General features: G+C 66.6%; 1 protein-coding gene across 2 annotated transcripts in view; it reads right to left on the reverse strand.

The window, feature by feature from the left end:
* The window catches only part of CBFA2T3 (CBFA2/RUNX1 partner transcriptional co-repressor 3), a 30,423-nt gene extending 26,527 nt beyond the window's left edge, over positions 1-3,896 (reverse strand). The window contains exon 1 of one of the 2 annotated variants that reach the window (XM_064459778.1): positions 3,522-3,896. The gene's annotated coding sequence lies outside the window, so the exon portion shown is untranslated. The remainder of the gene's footprint in view (positions 1-3,521) is intronic. The other variant, XM_064459779.1, reaches the window with a different exon arrangement.
* Between the last annotated feature and the right edge of the window lie 4,137 nt (positions 3,897-8,033).

Here is an 8,033-nt window from a genome sequence, read left to right on the forward strand (position 1 = left end):
TCCGCCGTGCCGTGCCGTGCCGTGCCGGGGGTCCTGCCACGGCCCGGCTCTCACGGGAGGGCTTGTCTGGAGGCGAAGGCACCGAGCCGTGCCGGCGCTCAGCCCCTGGCGTGCCACAGGTTTCCTGTGTCACCCTCAGCGAGTCTGTCTGTCCGTCTGGGTTTCTCGATCTCTGTCCACGCCCTCCCAGTGAGCAGATCGTCCCCCGGGTGCCTCTCTGTGATCCTCGCTAGATGTGGCACCGAGCTACCGGGCACAGCACCAAGCAGAGCTTGGGGGACAGCGTGGGGCCGGGCTCTTGCAAGCAGCTGCAGCAATGCAACACCCCACGCCTCTGGCGGGGTCCCCATTTTGCACATGGACCCGTTTGCTCAGAGCATCCCCACGGGGATGCCACGCTTGGGGCAGGGAGCTGCCGGGCTGGGAAGGGTCAGCGCGACCGCAGATGGTCCCTTTGCCCTGGCTGCGCACACGGATGTGGCGGTCTGAATCTCAGCGCCTAAATCCATCCCGGAGCGGGCGCCGGGAGCTGGGCTGCAGCCCGCGGTGCTCTTCCCTTGGCATTTTGCTTGCAGCAGGAGCGTTGGCTGGCGCTGCCTTTCCCTGCGCGTTAGTTCATCGGGGAATGCACGGGGGAGATAAGAGGCTGGTGGGGAGCCAGCGGCCGGGGAAGACGGCTTGCCCACCCGCCGGCTATCGCCTGCCGCAGCTGCATCCGCCGCGGTGACATCTGCTCGGCAGGAAGTGCCGCTCGCCAACCTTTCTGAAAAAAAGGGGGTTCGTTTGCGCCTGGCTTCCCTTTGCGCCCACTCATGGGGGTCCCCGGCCTCTGGGCCGCTGAGCCACCCAGCCCCTCATTTCCTTGGCTAGGGGCTGGAAGGAGCAGCCCCCTGGCCATTGCCACTGGGAAGCAGACCCAGGGGCTTTGTGGCTTTTGTATAACTTCCACGAACATTAAAAGAAAAACAAAAAAAATCCCATTTTCCTGGCTGACAGATTCGTTCCTGCTTCGTGGCATTCAAAGGGAAACCGGCCCCTATTGCTTATCATCCTGGCTCGCCCAGCTCCGAAAAATCACTGGCTTGGCTTAAACACTGGGAGGCTTTGGGATATGGCTTTCATGGGTGCTTTACGGTAAAGCTGGGTGCTTCATGGTTTCGGGGCTGCTGGGGCCCAAGTTTCTGGCTTTTCTTTGCCACAGGGAGTCTGGAAAGTATTTTAATTTTGAAGTGAAGACTGCCATGTGCTGTCCTGCCCCTGGGAGATGGTGCTCTGAGGTGCACGGAGACGCTGTTGGCTCCCCATGGGCGCAGCACCTGGTGGCAGCACTATTGGCAAGTCCTGCCAGCCTCATCTTTGGCCAGCGGGAATTCACTAGGAGATGCTGAGCAAAATTGCCCGAGCTGCCCCGGTGAGCACAGCACGCTGGGAGGGCCACGCACACCACCACAGTGCAGAGGGTCCCTCCGGCTCCTCCGGTCCCTCACCTGGGGAGCTCCCCTCTCCATGGCACTGCTCCCTTTTTCAGGGCTGAGCAGGGGGAACGGCGGTCCTGAGCCTCCAGGAGAGCCACATCCTTGGGGCCTGGCCCCTAACACGGCCTGGGATATGCGAGACCTCTGTGCAGTGCCTGGGCCTGGGGAGATGAGAGCACCACGGCCGCCCTCCCTGCCCCTTGCCTGGCGGACAGCCCCAGTGGGGTTAACAGCGGGTTCACACTCCCCTTCTCCCCACTGAACCAGGGGTATCAGGCTGCTTGCCAGCCCTCCCCATCCCACAGCTGCCTGCACAGGGCTCTTTAATGATGGGAATTTAATTAGCTTGTATTGCACTTCCAACCCCTCACATCCCCGCAAAAATCAATTGGAGATAGCGGGAGGGTACAGCACAGCCTGCCTTCGCTCCAGCACGCAGCTCAGCCTGGGAGCAAAACCCTCGGGCTGGTTTCAGAGACCCCCCAGGGCCAAAATGCTCCAGCACTGGGCTCTGGCAGCGTGGGGGTCAGCGCCGATGTGTCCTGTGCTGTGCCATGCCGTGGGGAGCCGCAGCCTCACGGCAGAGAGGTCTGGGATTCGTTACAAGGTCCAGATATGCCGTGGCAACAGGGGAGGTTGCGGCTGTCTCTGGCCACCTGCATCATTTCCAAGTTCCCAGGCTAAAAGCAGGGCTTGTTATCAAGAGCAAAAAATGTGCCACCTCTGTTGTATTTCATTTCCCTTTCTCCACCTCTTCCCTGCCCGCTGCGCATCGGAGATAACAGCTCTCCGCGCCGAAGCTGGAGCGCAGGGCAGGCAACGGCCTCGCCAGCCCTATCACTGCCACGCCGGCCGCAAGGAAATCAGGAAGTTTGCAGAGATATTTGGCCAACAAAATAAACATTTCTCCTGCCAAGAGCCTAACCGGCAGCTCAGCGAGCCCACAGCAATCTGCACGGCTCCCCTCGCTGCAGCCTTCCGGTCAACGGTGCCCGCCGAGCCGCCGCGGCAGCGCTGCGCCCGCCCGGTCCCCGGCGCCTTATCGGCGGGTGCCCCTCGCCTGGGATGCACCCAACATTGCTGCGGGCAGCAGGCCTTTGGGCAGGGACCCCAGTGCGCCTCCCACCCTCAGCAGACCTGCACGGCACGATGGGTGCAGCATCCGAACCCTGCCCTCGAGCCTGTCCTCACTGCACCCCCGACCCGCGGGGTGGGTGCCAGGATCGGGCAGGGGGGCAGGGGGCTGCGGCCGGAGCACCGTGCTGGTGGGGAGAGGGGCGCACGAGGGGAAGCGAGGCAGAGGGCCAGTATTGTTCACTCGGGGCAGACAAATGCCGGTGACTCAGCCAGCAGCCGCTTTCCTGCCCGTGCCAGGCACAGACCCAGCAGGAGCCCCCTGGGCCCCCCCAGAGCTGCCGCAGCCCCTTGGCCAAGGCCAGGCTGCGGGGTGCCCCTCACCCGGTGGGCGGCTGTGCCGGTGTCGGAGGGATGCTCCGGCACAGGGCCATGGGATGCCCCGGCCCCGCAGAGCCTCCGCGCTGCCGCACTGCGAGTGAACAGAAGCAGCTGGAGGAGCCACGGGGTCGCATCCTGACCCCAGTGGCACAAACCTGCTGCACGCAGGATCCGGCCGCTGCCCGGGAGCGAGCGTGGGAACGCGCTCCTGAGCTGCATGCAAGCCACTGACCCGAGAATGAATGAAAACACCCAATAAACAGAGGATTTAAACACTGCAAATAAAACCTAATCGTGGCTGATCGCTCGTTACTGGAAGGTTAATTGCAGTGAGGGCTCCAAATGGGTCCTTGTGCCGGTGAGCCCAGCGTGCCCCGCGGTGCTGAGGGCTCGGCCATGCCCTGGCTCCCCGCTCCCGCCAGCCGGTCCCCTGGGGACGCACCGATAGGCACTGGCCGCGTGCCACCCTAGGGAGCACCTGCCCACCCGGGGCTGTGTTTGACATTGGGGTGAGTCACCTGTGCCACGACATGGCACATGGCGCGGTCGCAGCCACCCGCCGCCTTCCTCCCGCCGCTGCCACAGCCTTACCTTGGCCAGTCCTGCCTGCCACCGTGGCCCAGGAGGGGTGGCCGTCCGGATTGGGGGTGTGGGGGGTCCCCCAGGCACCCCAGGGGATGGGTGTCAGCACCCTGGTGCCGCAAGCCTCACGGGCGCCGGCGCAGCCAGCCTGCTCCCACGTGTTGGTGCCGGAGCCACGCCGGAGAGGGAGATGCTGAGCACCGGTGGGGTGCGGCGGGGCGCGGGGTGTCCTGCCCACTCGGTGCCTGCCCTGCCGCGAGGGCCGTTCATGTGACGGCCGGGGCCAGGGTGGCAGCAGAGCCGTGTCCCATGGCGAGGGGGAAGGTGAACAGCTGCCGGGCAGTGATAATGCGGCGGGTGGGGGGAGGCCGGGCAGCTGCGCCCGTGTCCTTCCCCAACAGGAACCATCTGTGACCAAGCCCAGCTCTGCCTTCCCTATCAGCCATTCCGGTCTGACTTTCCAACAACTTCCCCTTCGTGCTGGCTTCACTTCCTCACTGCAAGGGGCCGGCGTGGTGCAGCTCGGCATGGGCAGCGCCATGCAGCATGGCGCAGCAGGACCAGCACGGTGCAGCGTGGCACGGCACGGCTGTTGTGATGCACCTTGGCACAGGCAGCACCCTGCAGCATGGCTCGGCATAGCCAGCACGATGTGGCGTGGCGTGGCGTGGCGTGGCGTGGCGTGGCGTGGCGTGGCGTGGTGCGGCTGTCAAGGCGCAGCGCTGCACCGGCAACCCAGCGTGGCACAGGCAGCATGGCATGGCCGGCACGATGCGACACAGCGTGGTGCGGGATGGTGCGACTGGCACAGCGTAGCGGGTGCAACACAAGGATAGCTGCAGCACAGCGCGGTGCAGCCCCACACAGCGCGGTGCAGCCCCACACAGCGCCGTGCAGCCCCACACAGTGCGATGCAGCCCCACACAGCGCGGTGCAGCCCCACACAGCGCAGTGCAGCCCCACACAGCGCAGTGCAGCCCCACACAGCGCGGTGCAGCCCCACACAGCGCCGTGCAGCCCCACACAGCGTGGTGCAGCCCCACACAGCGCGGTGCAGCCCCACACAGCGCCGTGCAGCCCCACACAGCGCGGTGCAGCCCCACACAGCGCAGTGCAGCCCCACACAGCGCGGTGCAGCCTGGCACAGCGCGGTGCAGCCCCACACAGCGTGGTGCAGCCCCACACAGCGCGGTGCAGCCTGGCACAGCGCGGTGCAGCCCCACACAGCACGATGCAACCCCACACAGCGCAGTGCAGCCCCACACAGTGCGATGCAGCCCCACACAGTGCGATGCAGCCCGGCACAGCGCGGTGCAGCCCCACACAGCGCGGTGCAGCCCCACACAGCACGGTGCAGCCCCACACAGCGCGGTGCAGCCTGGCACAGTGCGGTGCAGCCCCACACAGCGCGGTGCAGCCCCACACAGCGCGGTGCAGCCCCACACAGCACGGTGCAGCCCCACACAGTGCGATGCAGCCCGGCACAGCGCGGTGCAGCCCCACACAGCGCGGTGCAGCCCCACACAGCGCGGTGCAGCCCCACACAGTGCGATGCAGCCCGGCACAGCGCGGTGCAGCCCCACACAGCGCGATGCAGCCCCACACAGCGCAGTGCAGCCCCACACAGTGCGATGCAGCCCCACACAGTGCGATGCAGCCCGGCACAGCGCAGTGCAGCCCCACACAGCACGGTGCAGCCCCACACAGCGCGGTGCAGCCTGGCACAGTGCGGTGCAGCCCCACACAGCGCGGTGCAGCCCCACACAGCGCGGTGCAGCCTGGCACAGTGCGGTGCAGCCCCACACAGCGCGGTGCAGCCCCACACAGTGCGATGCAGCCTGGCACAGCGCGGTGCAGCCTGGCACAGCGCGGTGCAGCCCCACACAGCACGATGCAGCCCCACACAGTGCGATGCAGCCCCACACAGCGCGGTGCAGCCCCACACAGCACGATGCAGCCCCACACAGTGCGATGCAGCACGGCACAGTGCAGTGCAACCCCACTCAGCGTGGGGCAGCCTGGCACAGTGCCGTGCAGCCTCACACAGTGTGGTGCAGCCTGGCACAGTGTGATGCAGCCCCACAGAGCGCCGTGCAGCCCCACACAGCGCGGTGCAGCCCCACACAGCGCGGTGCAGCCTGGCACAGTGCGATGCAGCCCCACACAGCGCGGTGCAGCCCCACACAGCGCCATGCAGCCCCACAGAGCGCAGTGCAGCCCCACACAGCGCCATGCAGCCCCACACAGCGCAGTGCAGCCCCACACAGCGCGGTGTAGCCTCACACAGCGCGGTGCAGCCCCACACAGCGCGGTGCAGCCCCACACAGCGCCGTGCAGCCCCACACAGCGCGGTGCAGCCCCACACAGCGCCGTGCAGCCCCACACAGCGCGGTGCAGCCCCACACAGTGCCGTGCAGCCCCACACAGTGCGATGCAGCCCGGCACAGTGCGATGCAGCCCCACACAGCGCGGTGCAGCCTGGCACAGCACGGTGCAGCCCCACACAGCACGATGCAACCCCACTCAGCGTGGGGCAGCCTGGCACAGTGCCGTGCAGCCTCACACAGTGTGGTGCAGCCTGGCACAGTGTGATGCAGCCCCACACAGTGCCGTGCAGCCCCCCTCAGCGCGGTGCAGCCCCACACAGCGCGGTGCAGCATAGCACACCATGGCCAGCACGGTGCAGCCCCGCATGACCAGCACACTGCAACACTGAGGGCTGCCCCCCCCTTGTTGCAGCCCTGCAACCCGCTGACCCCTTCGCCTGGGGACAGCCATGGGGATGAGGATGTCCCCTGGCTGCTGCCACCCTCCTCGACCGCCGCATCGCCAGGCACCGTGCATGAGCCGTACAGGGTCCCAGCCCCTGCACCAGCCTGGCTTCAGGTACCACCCTGGCCTGCCCGGTGCTTGGTGCAGAGCCCCCCTCTGCAGTCCATCCCCGCACCCTCCCTGCGCCGGGGCCCTGACAGCCGCCAGCAAGAGAAACAACTTGTTAGAAAACCGAAAGGCAGCTCCGGGCTGCAGGTGGGAGGGAGGAAATATGTCCTAAAAATACAGCAGTGCCTGCGTGGTCCCCGAAGGTGGCTGAGCAGATGGCGTGTCTCGGCGGCCACCTGGGCTCCCGCAGATGGTACCCGGGGCTCCCCGCTTCGTGCCCCCAGCCTAGGGCTCCCGGGGAGGGGGGGGGTGGTGGATGGGGAAGGGACGGTGGGATGTAAGTGGGGAGCAGGGTCCCAGAGCACAGGGGTGCAGGGGTGCTGTGCTGTGGGGGCACAGGCTGTGGGGCAGAGTGGGGTGAAGCCGGGTGTCACCGGGAGTGTTTGCAGCACCTCTGCCCTCTGGGTGCAGCCCGGGGCCCCGGGGGACGGTGAATGCGGTCTGGGTGCTGCAGGGAGATGAGGGGAAGCCCCAGCACGGGGCTGATGCACCAGGGGAAAGGGCCACATGGCTACAAACCACAGCCCCAACCCAGCCAGGATGGCGTGCACCCAGCCAGGGCTGCGCGCTTGAGGAGGGACGCTGACGCTGCCCCCAGCAAGCCTCTTCCCCGGACCCACATCCCGGTGATGCTGAGGGGTTCCAGCTCCATCCTACCTGCCCTGGAGATGCCCGTGCCCCACCAGCGAGGGCAGAGCAGCCTGGCCGTGCAGACTGCAGAGGTTTTGGCAGCATGTGGCTGCAGGAAGGGGAGGGCAGCCACAGGCTCCCAGCTGCCTGACCGACCAAGCAGGAGGGTTTCCATCGGAGTTTCGTGCTCTTGCCTCTTCCCCTTTTATTTCGGGTGGGATGGGTGGCCACAGGCCCAGGTGGGCTCGGCATCATGGGCTTGGGGTTTTGCCAAGCTGCCCTGCGGTGAGGGTCAGGCTTGCCTGCAATGGGGGACAGAAAGTGCATGGGGGATTAAATGGCAGCAGCCACTCCCGGGGAGTGTCCTGGGGCAGCAAGTCAAAACCAGAGGGTTTCAGGGCCAGCAAGGAAAATCCCACCCAGCTGTGGCCCCATGTCACCTGCGGCGGGAGGGTTTTCTCTGCAGGCAAATAGGCGAGCACCTGGCCGGGCAGCTGCAGGCGCTGTGCACCAGTGGCACCGCACTGCCGGGGGGCGGGGAATGCCCCGGTGTGGGGGGAACCCCTGGGGTCGTGGGGTCTGCCTCAGCGTGGGGGAAATCCTTGGGGTCCCGGGGTCTACCCCAGCATGAGGGAAACCCCTGGGGTCATGGGGTCTGCCCTGGTGTGGGGGGAACCCCTGGTCTCCCAGGGTCTGCCCCAGCATGGGGGGAACACCTGGGGTCCCAGGGTCTGCCTCAGCATGGGGGAAACCCCTGGGGTCCTGGGGTCTACCCCCACATGGGAGGAACCCCTGGGATCTTGGGGTCTGCTCCAGCATGAGGGGAACCCCTGGGGTCATGGGGTCTGCCCTGGTGTGGGAGAACCCCTGGGGTCCCAGGGTCTGCACCAGCGTGAGGGGAACCCCTGGGGTCATGGGGTCTGCCCTGGTGTGGGAGAACCCCTGGGGTCC

Source organism: Phalacrocorax carbo, chromosome 8 (genome assembly GCF_963921805.1).
Source record: "Phalacrocorax carbo chromosome 8, bPhaCar2.1, whole genome shotgun sequence".
In the NCBI taxonomy this organism is placed as follows: domain Eukaryota; kingdom Metazoa; phylum Chordata; class Aves; order Suliformes; family Phalacrocoracidae; genus Phalacrocorax; species Phalacrocorax carbo.